At 42.6% G+C, this 12859-nt stretch overlaps 1 long non-coding RNA gene across 2 annotated transcripts; it reads right to left on the reverse strand.

Annotated features, from left to right (window-relative positions):
* Positions 1–3519: 3519 nt before the first annotated feature.
* Positions 3520–12694, reverse strand: LOC123377420. Of its 2 annotated transcripts, XR_006582205.1 has the most exons (4): positions 12585–12694; positions 11115–11253; positions 7164–7221; positions 3520–4499 (listed from the first exon to the last, which is right to left on the reverse strand). It is a non-coding gene; the product is annotated as an uncharacterized LOC123377420 (long non-coding RNA). The 2 variants fall into 2 exon arrangements; XR_006582204.1 differs by lacking the exon at positions 3520–4499 and having other exon boundaries at positions 6729–7221.
* Between the last annotated feature and the right edge of the window lie 165 nt (positions 12695–12859).

A 12859-nucleotide genomic window follows, 5' to 3' on the forward strand; every position in this document is an offset into this window, starting at 1 on the left:
TTCACTATTTATTACACCTACACCTATCACAGTGAATGCTGCTGAAGTGCATGCAGATCATTCCCAGTGGCCAATGCCAGTTCTGGGAAAACAGATTTAAAGTTATGTGGGCAGAGTTCAGCAAAATTCAAGCTTCTGAAAGAGCACAAGCGATCACTGGACAATCTTAATTCTGCATTGACAAAGGTTTTTTCCCATTTAATATATAGAATAGAGGACATGTGATTCCCAACTCACATGAGGAAGATGACTATGGAATGTATAGTGGAAAGTTGGTTAAAACGGCTAGGCTTTCCGGCTTCTGCAGGAAGAATGGTAGCAGGACAGTGCAATAGCGATTAAAATGATCCCACAATACCACTACTACGATTAAGTGGTCTCCTTACAATAGTAGAAAATTGGGATGGAGGAGCTGGGAAAAATATGTTTTCCATGTATGGAGTATAATACCAGAGATGTCAAGACCTGGGTCACATTGGGCTAAGGAATCGGTGGATGCTCTCTGGGCCAGATTAGTTTGTGGCCCATACCAGAAATGCATGGGATGTAGAAAGGGTAAATGGTTTTTAAGAGACTTCTGTTCTACAGGAGAGAGAATAGTTAAGGTTGGCTTTTTGAATGAGTAAGGAGATATTTCACTCATATATATTTAAAAGAGTCTGCAGACTGTGCGGATATTTGAATATTGCCATAATCTGACGGTTAGATTCCCCCGTACACACATGCTGATCTTCTTTGATATCCATCCATTTTTAATGTTAAGTAGCAAAATTAAGTATTTTTTACTCTGTGAATATTGTCAGTGTGGAAGATAAATGGTGTGCAGACCATGTCATCACTTTGGATGAAGGGCAGTGTTAAGGCTGTTTTGTGGAATTGTAACTTTATTATTACACAACTTCTAGTATTTGATACAGTTATTTGTTTTTAGTGCAACTTTACCTTTGAATTCCAGGCTCTCTCACCTTTTAAACAACATTAACTATTAACTAAGGTTTGTAACCTGTCCTTTAAATCGGCTTCGGTACCCAATGACTGGAAGTTAGCTAATGTAACGCCAATATTTAAAAAGGGCTCTAGGGGTGATCCCGGCAATTACAGACCGGTAAGTCTAACGTCGGTACCGGGCAAATTAGTTGAAACAATAGTAAAGAATAAAATTGTCAGACACATAGAAAAACATAAACTCTTGAGCAATAGTCAACATGGTTTCTGTAAAGGGAAATCGTGTCTTACTAATCTATTAGAGTTCTTTGAAGGGGTCAACAAACATGTGGACAAGGGGGATCCGGTGGACATAGTGTACTTAGATTTCCAGAAAGCCTTTGACAAGGTCCCTCACCAAAGGCTCTTACGTAAATTAAGCTGTCATGGGATAAAAGGGAAGGTCCTTTCATGGATTGAGAACTGGTTAAAGGACAGGGAACAAAGGGTAGGAATTAATGGTAAATTCTCAGAATGGAGAGGGGTAACTAGTGGTGTTCCCCAAGGGTCAGTCCTAGGACCAATCCTATTCAATTTATTCATAAATGATCTGGAGAAAGGGGTAAACAGTGAGGTGGCAAAGTTTGCAGATGATACTAAACTACTCAAGATAGTTAAGACCAAAGCAGATTGTGAAGAACTTCAAAAAGATCTCACAAAACTAAGTGATTGGGCAACAAAATGGCAAATGAAATTTAATGTGGATAAATGTAAAGTAATGCACATTGGAAAAAATAACCCCAACTATACATACAACATGATGGGGGCTAATTTAGCAACAACGAGTCAGGAAAAAGATCTTGGAGTTATCGTGGATAGTTCTCTGAAGATGTCCACGCAGTGTGCAGAGGCGGTCAAAAAAGCAAACAGGATGTTAGGAATCATTAAAAAGGGGATAGAGAATAAGACTGAGAGTATATTATTGCCCTTATATAAATCCATGGTACACCCACATCTCGAATACTGTGTACAGATGTGGTCTCCTCACCTCAAAAAAGATATTCTAGCACTAGAAAAGGTTCAGAAAAGAGCAACTAAAGTGATTAGGGGTTTAGAGAGGGTCCCATATGAGGAAAGATTAAAGAGGCTAGGACTCTTCAGTTTGGAAAAGAGAAGACTAAGGGGGGACATGATAGAGGTATATAAAATCATGAGTGATGTTGAGAAAGTGGATAAGGAAAAGTTATTTACTTATTCCCATAATACAAGAACTAGGGGTCACCAAATGAAATTAATAGGCAGCAGGTTTAAAACAAATAAAAGGAAGTTCTTCTTCACGCAGCGCACAGTCAACTTATGGAACTGCTTACCTGAGGAGGTTGTGAAGGCTAGGACTATAACAATGTTTAAAAGGGGACTGGATAAATTCATGGTGGCTAAGTCCATAAATGGCTATTAGCCAGGATGGGTAAGAATGGTGTCCCTAGCCTCTGTTCGTCAGAGGATGGAGATGGATGGCAGGAGAGAGATCACTTGATCATTGCCTGTTAGGTTCACTCCCTCAGGGGCACCTGGCATTGGCCACTGTCGGTAGACAGATACTGGGCTAGATGGACCTTTGGTCTGACCCGGTATGGCCTTTCTTATGTTCTTATGTTCTTATTAGTCTATTAAAGTTTTCTTCTTAAAAAAGGTGTTTGCAACCCTAACTCCACCTTACATGTTTTTATTCAGGAATTTACTGTTTTGTGGCAATAGGAAAAAAAATACCGCAGTGTTATGCTACTGTATTTGCTTGGAAGCTGTGAGGTGGCCACATTAAGCCTTTCAGGGTATGGCTACACTTAGAGCTGCACAGTGCTGCCGCGGCAGCGCTTTGAAGTGTGAGTGTGGTCGCAGCGCCAGCGCTGGGAGAGAGCTCTCCCAGCGCTGCACATACTCCACCTCCCCATGGGGATTAGCTTACAGCGCTGGGAGGCGTGCTCCCAGCGCTGGGGCAGTGTTTACACTGGCGCTTTGCAGCGCTGTAACTTACTGCACTCGGGGGGTGTTTTTTCACACCCCTGAGCGAGAAAGTTGCAGCGCTGTAAAGCGCCAGTGTAGCCAAGCCCTCAGTTTTTGCATGGCTATAATTTCTCTCCTCCCACTAACTCAATCCAGTCCACCCCATCGAACCATACCCCTTGTCAAGCTGCACATTGTTTCCTAGGTTTTATCATCCATGTGCTCTGGAAGGTAGCAGAGCTAGGCTACAAAGAAAAGCATAGGGAAAAACAAACAAAAATTAAAAACAGAGACATGGGGAGGTTCACAGTCTTGCCTAAATGAATTTCCATGGGATGTAATGTGATCCAGACTAGAGTATAGGTCAGGCCTGCACAACTTGTAAAGCGGCGAGGGCCACATTACTCCAAAGAAAACAGCTGAGGTCCGAACCCGCCCGGCCCTGCGGAAACACCCCCCCCTCAGCACCGCCCGGCCTCGCGGAAACACCCCGCCCCAGCGCCACCCAGCCCTGCGGAAACAAACCCTCCTTCCCCAGCGCCGCCCCACCAAAACAGCTGTGGGCCAAAAAGGAAGGTTGGGGGTGGGAGGGGTTGATACTTTATTAAGAATGTCTCAATTAAATCAAACAATTTAATTTTTTTTATGAATCATGGAAAAATGAAAAAAACCTGTTCCGTTGAAAGAAAACATTTGTATTTTTCATAATTACCTTGCAGCCGTGGGGAGCCCTGAGCCCTTTAAATCCCAGCCCCGAATTCAAAGGGCTCTGGGCTCCCCGCAGCGGTCGGGAGGCGTGAGCCCTTTAAATCTCAGCCGCAGCCGGGATTCAAAGGGCTCTGGAGTCCCCGCAGCGGTCGGGAGCCGGGAGCCCTTTAAATCTCAGCCACAGCCAGGATTCAAAGGGCTCTGGGCTGCCCGCAGCCGCGGGAAGCCCATGTCTGGAAGCCCATGTCCCACTGGGGAGGCGGCCGCCGGCGGCGTGCCTGAAAGCCCCGCCCCCGCAGCTCTGATTGGGCAGGACTCAGCCACTCGCACTGCCGGCGGGCAGGCGCACCACCGGGAGCTGCCCCAGGAAACGCCGCATGCCAGCCCTGGGACTTTTGCGATGACGGTGAGCGAGCGTGGTTTTTCCCGGGTGTGCGGGGTTTAGAATCCCCCCGTGGGCCGCACAGTGAGCCTCCGCGGGCCGCATGTTGTGCAGGCCTGGCATAGGGAATGACAGTCAAAATTCTACTCTAATAAAGACTTGCTGTAACGCCTTGGACAAATCATTCAACTTTTGTGGACAATGAGTTACTTCCCTACCTTACAGGGAGACCATTAGGCATAACTAATTTTTGCACAGCTCTGCGAGATCAGTGGACAAAAACCACAAGGCTTAATTATTAAGACTATACAGGGTAGAAGAGCTGAGAACAGAATTTAGAAGCTTCTGGCTTTTAGCCCTCTGCTTAGTCCACTAGTCTATAGTGCCTCTATGCAGTGCCTTTCACCTATACCAGAGCTTATTAGGATATCCCCAGGGTATCTTTCAGGCTAGGCTTTCTTCATGTGATCCAAAGCAGCTACTGCAATTCATGGAGAGAAATTATATTGTTAAAGATTTTAATTCTATAATGAAATCTAGATTGAATAATTAAGAATAACCACAAGCATCAGTTCTCATTAAAGCAAATGAAAATTAAACAAATGTGAAGTCCCTAGGCCAAGCCACTTTCCAGACTGACAAAGATTTTTTTAACTGTTTAAAATTGAAGTACTTTACTAGCATCCCTGAAATATGCTGTATAATCCCAACCCCGACGAAGACCAAAAAGCCCCATCTTTTTTTTAAAACGGTCTCTATGTAGATGGAGGAGCAAACTTACATTTCAGGTGGATTGACTGATAAAAGTTTTATTTCATGGGGGCGGGGGAGGATGAGGAGGTGAAATATTAAAAAAAAAAAGTAAAACCTTAACTTTGGGAATTTAAGGTTTGTACCTTTAAAAAATGTTAAATCAGAATTTGCTCTCCACTCCCATTACCCAAGTATCTGGCCCTATTTTGGTGTCTTAATATCTACATCCTATGAATCTATACCTCAGGCACCCCTCCACACAGGACCAATCAGGTTAGACACCCAAGTGGGTACCAATTCAGTGCCCAGGGAGCAGGAGGATGTGCAGTTTTGGGAATACTGACATGCAAGAGCTAATGCACAGTTTCTCACTGAATGAGCTGCTGGGGTGGGGTGGGGTAAATAAATTAGAACCATCTTTATGGACACAATTCTAGCAACACAGTCAAAGAGAGCAGCATATAGTACTATAAAGAAGGATGCAATTGCAATTATTGGTTATAGTTTGTAAGATAGGCATTGAATTCAAAAGAAGGCAGCATGAACCAGGGGTTAGAGCACAGGACTGGTGTTGGGCAACCCAAACTCTGATGCCAGTTTTGAAACAGACACACTGTATGTCTCGAACAAGTAATTTAACCTCTTCATACTTTATTTCCATGAGTTTCAAAATGTGGGTGACTTACCATGTATACTGAATAGGGGTGGTTCAAGGCTGAATTAATGTTTAAAGAACTTTGCCATCGTAGAATGAAGTCTCCAAGCAAGTTCTATTGTTAAGACTTCCCAATAAGAGTACAGTGCCTTCAAAACCAAGCGTGGTTTTAGGGCATTTAAGTTCAACTGGACACAAATTGCTACTGGGTGAGGAATGTGACTGGGGGATGTTTATCAGTCCATTAATCAGACTATCAGCACATGCCTACTTCAGTCATTTGAATGTGGAGTACAAACCATCTTCCTAAGCATTCATTTGCCTGGCAATTTAGAAAACACTAGCATTTTAAGGGTTGACACTGCTGAGCTGAGGAGAAGTGTTTAGCAATTTTGATACATAAGTCTGACAAATCATTTTTCTTCTTTTTTGGCAGAGACATTTCTCTGCTTGGCTGGCTGGCTGTAACACAGTAACTTTTGAACACCACATCAGTTTAATTCCAAAATTTCAAGGAATGTTCTCGGCATCAGAGGCCAGAGCCCTTTTGATTTTGCTGAAAATTAGAAAACCAGAAGAGGAAAAGGGGGGACACAAATCCCCTGGCATCTGGTTAGCACATTCATCAACTTTAACCAAGTCTATAATTGTTGAATTGGTTGAAAGCCTGTACTGAGAAAGTAGCTATCAATGGTTTGCTGTCAAACTGGGAGGTCATATCTATGTGGGGTCCTGCAGGGATCAGTCCACCGTCTTGTACCATTCAATATTTGCATTACATGTCTTGGATAAGGGAGTGGAGAGTACGCTCATAAAATATGTAGATGCCACCAAGTAAGACTGTTAGGAAGAAATTAGCAAGACTGTAAGGGCTAATGCAGTGGTTCTCCAACTTTTGTGTTGCTGACCCCTTTTATATAGGAAACCTCTGAATGTGGATCAAATTAAATACACCTTTTTATATATTTAACACCATTAAAAATACTGGAGGCAAAGCAGGGTTTGGGGTGGAGGCTGACAGCTCGTGAACCCCATGTAATATCCTGACCCCAGTTTGAGAACCCCTGGGCTAATGGGACCCAAAATGTAATCTTAAAGTAAATGAGATTCTGAAACCTTATATCTATTTTGAAAAAACCACATAATGACCAGATTTTCATGCAGACTTGATAGTTCCCAAATTAGGACTTTTTGATCAGCAACTGGTATTATACCAGACCTCAATCAGTGGAGTCAAAAATCTGTATTTAATTTTGCAGCCTCTTACTACAAAAAGGAAGTGATGCAACTAAGACAACAAAATAATTACTTTGTTCTTTATTTGTAGGTTAAATGACATTAGAAACATGTTCCACCATTCACAAAGCTGGTATTCATGGCAACATGTCGCTGTATGGTGTTAGTTGATAGACTGGAGGCTACTCTATGAAATTTTTAAAACAGTGTGAGTTTTGAAGATACTTACTGAAACTTGATTGCATTATTTAAGTTGCTTAGAACATTCCTTCCATTAACAAATCTTTCTATAGTGTAATTATGTTAAAAAAAGGTATTAACAAAATACTCTCCTTATAGCTCCATCTGCTGACATTAAAGAAAACTGCCGTAAGTTAATAAATTAAGACCTCTGTCCAGTAGTAACGTTACTACTCAGCAGTCTGATGTCACCTTAACTATGAAGCTATTAACAGTGTCTCCATTATACTAAAAATTAACCAGCATAAAATGAATTTATACCTTCCAGAGATCCAATCCCAGTTGTTTGTGCCAATAAGTCCTCATGTGTTGCAACTACCTGAAAAATTAGACCACCAATCATTATTTGCAAGGCTAATTCCAAAAATACAAACTCAGATTTTCTTTAAGCATATATCCATGAGTGGGCTTAGAAGAGAAAAGTGATTCTTAGGGTAGGAAGAATCCCTGAGTGATAAGGGACCTCTCTACTTTTCCCACTTGCTTTACAGACAAACCCCTCTACCTTGTAAACTCATTTGTGTCCATAATAAATATTAAATCAGATGAGACTCTTCACAGTCAGCACCAAAGTGATATAGTTTATGCTTTAAGGACACAAACATTTTATTTTAGTAATACAAATTTTTTATTTATTCAATTATTTTTTTCTGAATTAATGTTCAGCAACTGGTCTAGCCAGGCAGATTACAGCCGATGATGTTTAAATTTACCCACCATCCAGTGATTAACCTTAGCCCTTGCCTTCTTCACATATTTAACTAAATCCTGGATTTTTCTAAACCCAGAATGCCAGTTGTGTCAAAATATGAGATGTGGAAAAACATTTACAAGGGATAAATTGAGAAAAATTCAGGTTTCTTATATAGTTGGGACATGAACAAAACATTTACACAAGTCTCTAGAAGAGAGAAGCTTCTAACTAGCCCACAGTGTCACCACCCCCTGTAAAGTATTTCCAGTTAATTCTATATTTAGGACAATCATCCTCTTAGATATGCACAGTAGATCTGAAACTCTGCTCTCCTTACATGAATGTTCTTCTATTGGTGTCAAAGGATGTTCCACACAAGGAGGGAGATCTTTCATGAAGCTCTGAGAAAAGTGTATTACTGTTCTATTACTCCTGCTAACAAACACTAATAGTATGAAAATACGATTCCTATGAGGAAAATCCCAGATTTACAGGTGTATTCTACACCTGACAGATATCCATAGGACCCTACCAAATTCATGGCCGTGAAAAATGCATCACAAACTGTGTAACCTGATCTCTCCTCCCCTTGATTTCTGGCAATTGTAGCGGAGGGGAAGGACTGGTGACATCCAGCCAAGGGTGCTACCCAGTTCTGAAGGCAGCGCCCCCACCAGCAGCAGCGCAGAAGTAAGAGTGGCAAATCCTGCGACCCCCCACAACCTCTTTTTGGGTAGGGACCCCAACGGTTACAACACTGTGAAATTTCAGATGTAAACATCTGAAACCATGAAATTGACTATTTAAAAAATCCTCTGACTGCAATTTGACCAAAACAGACCATGAATTTAGTAGGGCCCTAGATAGAGATGCACTAGTGTTGGGAATGGCACTGGTTATGCAAACAAAGAACTACACCCCTTACATTTATAATTTTAGCTTTCTATTTATTACATTGTTTGCTAACTGCAACAATTACTGGATATTTCATATCATCCAATTGTCGGAGAAAACTTAGTTTTCACTTCTTTGGGTACAGCAAAGTCAGATACTTTATTCTGTTTAGCAGCTACAGCAGGGAGAGAGTGCACTAGGACACTGTCTCCCCTTCCTAGACAGGTCTCTCAACAGGTAAACAATTACAGCAAGCATTTATACTTTTGTTACAGATAATAATAAGCAACAGCTGCATTTTGTTTATACATAGGTCATCCTGACATCTTGTTTTTCTCACTTAAGAGACTCCAGTCTACATTTCGTATTATCTACACATTATCTACACAGGGTCGAAACAACTTCTCACACAGTTCTTTTCCACTCGCCTCACACAATCCTCGCTTCTACAAATCTCGCGTTAGTGTTATACCAATATAGTAAAAACCAGCAGGATCTTATTAAGAGGGATAAGGCAAAGATGCCACATTTATTGTAAATACCATAACAAAACAAAAGACAATGTTTTCCTACTTATTTCTATTACTACTTATTTCTTATACACACACACACATATTCATCCACACAATCATTCATTCAGGTTCTGTATAGATGTTATAGTTACCAACCTAGATGTTGCTCATGCCAAGTTACTGGCCAGGTATCTTGGTCATGAGGATGGAGCCGAGTCTGTGTCAGATGCATCTGATGCTCCTGGAGGCTGGCAGCAGAACCATAGACTCAAAGTTCTCAGTCTTTAGAGTCCAGTTTTATAGGAATTTATTCCTATGTCAGTTCATGAGAGTTGCTTCATTTTGCTGTTGCTAAATCAATCAGCAGGTGGCTGGCTCCATGTTATTAGATGTTTTGTTTTTCCTTCCTTTGAGGTGTGGTGGGTGGATTCCAGTTTGCCCTCCGGGGGTCATCTGGTTGATCCCACTTGACACCTTCTTCAGCCGACACTGAATTCTTCAGGCTGGTGTCTCCCTAACCATTCATTCACATACATTCTCTATCTTAATCACATCTATTTCACTGTCTCTTTACTTTTTGGGGTGTTACCAATTTGTGAGACTCCCTGTCTTTTAACAAGCAAAGATAAAGTGAGATGAAAATTTACAGAGGGTGGGGGTCTCTATCTATACACTATAACAGCTACTGTTTTGGCTTACTTAGAGTTAATTAATGTTTAGCAAGTTTTATACAAAGTATTTCTTTGAGCAGGCTTTACACAGACACAGCTGGTGGCTTGCAGGTTAGAGGCTAAATGCTGGGAATCACAAATTTACTTCTAACATAAATCTTAAGTTATAAAGTATTAATTAACAATAAATCATTTCTCATATAAACCATGTTTAATATAAACCTTCTTTAATATCCCTACATTAGTAGGGTTACAGCTAGCCTAACTCTTGCTAACAAAAAGACTGTCATGCATTAAGATCCCCTACAAATCCCTGTCAGTTCTTTCTCTACTTCCACACAATACAGTCTCTCTGTGTAGTTATTTTACACATGATCCCCACTTCAAGAAGCTCAGAATCTATCTGAAAGTACCAAATAATCACTGTATCAGTTACTTGATCACTCAATAACGTAAATTTAGATTTGTCTTATGTTTGTAACAGGTAACTTTTAAAAAACTGGTTCCCAGTGAAAATGTCAAAAGCAGAAGAGAGGAGGAAGTGCATCGAATAAGCACTGTGGTTAACATTCTTGAAAGACACACACTAGGTATGACTAGGTAACCCGTGGAAATGAGCCTCCCAGCCCAGATTAACAGACTCAGGCTCATGCTAGCGCTCTAAAAACAGCTGTAGACACTGCTTTGAAATCACAGCTCAGACTCTGAAGACTAGGGAGGCAACTTGAAATGCTGCGTACACAGCTATTTTTAGAGTGCTAGTGCAAGCCCAAGTCTGTGGACCTGCGCTGGGAGGCTCGCTGCTGTGGGCTGTGTAGGCATACCCTTAGTCACTAGTTACATAAGAACATAAGAACGGCCGTACCGGGTCAGACCAAAGGTCCATCTAGCCCAGTATCTGTCTACTGACAGTGGCCAATGCCAGGTGCCCCAGAGGGAGTGAACCTAACAGGCAATGATCAAGTGATCTCTCTCCTGCCATCCGTCTCCATCCTCTGACAAAGAGGCTAGGGACACCATTCCTTACCCATCCTGGCTAATAGCCATTTATGGACTTCACCACCATGAATTTATCCAGTTCTCTTTTAAACACTGTTATAGTCCTAGCCTTCACAACCTCCTCAGGTAAGGAGTTCCACAGTTGACTGTGTGCTGCGTGGAGAAGAACTTCCTTTTATTTGTTTTAAACCTGCTGCCTATTAATTTCATTTGGTGACCCCTAGTTCTTGTATTATGGGAATAAGTAAATAACTTTTCCTTATCCACTTTCTCCACATCACTCATGATTTTATATACCTCTATCATATCTTCCCTTAGTCTCCTCTTTCTCCAGTTACTGAGAATGTGGGGAAACTTTAGGAGCATGCAAGACTGAAATACTGAACTTTTAAACTATGTTTGTACATGATTGCCTGAAACAAATGACATACCTAGTACTTACTTGTAAGTGAAGCTCTTTATCCAGTTGACTGATTCCTTGAGCAAGTTTTGCTAACTGTTCAGCTCACAGCTTGATGAACAGATTGAGAAGTATAAGTCTTTACATCAAAGTCTTCTCTTAAAAAAATCAGCGTAACATTCTGAAAAATATATTTTAAGCTGTTTATTTTTCATATCACAAAAGTTACATACATATTTAAGGATGTAAAGAACTGCAGGTATACTAGACCTACACCCCATGTTATTAGCAGGTGTGGTCTGGTTTCTAGAATATAACTGGACTTTGATTTAAGGAGCAACCATTAGCAAAAAGAGCAAATTTAAAGGAGACATGCTTGATCACATCATTTTTATTGTCCATGTCCTGTTGCCTAAATCCAAAACTGGATAAAGCCACCTTTTCAGGAATGCATTACACTAAAACTATACTTCCCATTTCCTCTTCAGAATTTTGTAAGCTAAATGAGATGAAGTTTTACCCAGAGTAAAATTACTGAGAATCGCAAACAGAAAACTGACAATTGCAACTGACACCATCAAATCATATTGCAATCTTGTAAACGGATTAATTTCTATGGAATTAAATTAAAACCACCAAAAGAATTTCATTTGTGATCCACATTAGAATTAAACCGGAGACTCTAAACATTAACAATGATTACAATGATTTATTACATCTCTTAGCTGTATTCTAGCCATTATGATAAAAATTGAAGAGGAGGCATACAGACAACTTTTATAATGGGATTTTGCTTTTTAAAAAGGAGACTGCAATTCCAACATGCAATCGATCCACATAACAAGATGACACTAACATCAGCACAATTTAAATACAGAGTTCTCCCTTCTTAGAGAGAGGAAGATGTAATCAGAGGACAGACCAGGAACCTGGAATTCCTGAGCTAGCAAGCCTTGCATACAGGGACTAACAGGACGGTCAGTAAGAAGGAGCCACCTTCCGCCCCCCACAGTATATACAGCAGGAACTCGTGTGTGGAAGGGCCACTAGCAACAACACAATTCCTACTAACTTCATTTGATGCCACGATAAACCTGAAGCACAGGGACTAGAACAACTCGCAGCACGGGCTGTTACCCCCTCTTTCCAGCCAGCAGGACAGGCAGTGAGCTTGGTGCATGGCGACCTGCAGGAGCAGCAAGACAGCCAGGCGAGCAGACAGGTGTGACACGGTTCCCCTGCCACCGGAGCAAACTCCTCCGCAGCCTCCGGTCCCTAGTCCGGCTGGCAAACCCAACACAGCCCGCACCACTAGCCTGGTGCCGGCCCCCTGCAGGGCCCCTCCGCTGCCCAAAGCCCTGTGTGCCCCCCGCAGAGCCCGACTGCCCGGTGCCCTCGCTTCACCTCAGACCCTCTGCTGCCCCGGTCCCCGCTCGTGTCCCCGCCGCCCCCGACTTCACTGTTACCCCGCGCCGCCTGCTCCCCCCCGGACCCGCGCCAGCCCCGCCTCACCGTCCCCCAGCAGCTCCCCGAGAGCCAGTCCCAGGGCAGGGCTGCCACCGCCGCTTCCCGCCGCGGCCTCCTCCATGCTGGCAGCTCGCGGAGCCCGAACGTCATCCAAGAGCGACCGGCGCGCGACAGCCCCAGAATGCCGCGCCCCGCGGTGTCTGTTGGCAGGGGCGGTGCTGGGGGGTGAAGGGTCAGAGGGGAAAGGTCGTGCTGGCCTGGCATGTTCCGCCCGCCTCCCGCCGCGGGTGAAGTGGCGATTGATGTTACGAGGGGCGGGA

The sequence above is a fragment of the Mauremys mutica genome, chromosome 1 (assembly GCF_020497125.1).
Source record: "Mauremys mutica isolate MM-2020 ecotype Southern chromosome 1, ASM2049712v1, whole genome shotgun sequence".
Classification (NCBI taxonomy): domain Eukaryota; kingdom Metazoa; phylum Chordata; order Testudines; family Geoemydidae; genus Mauremys; species Mauremys mutica.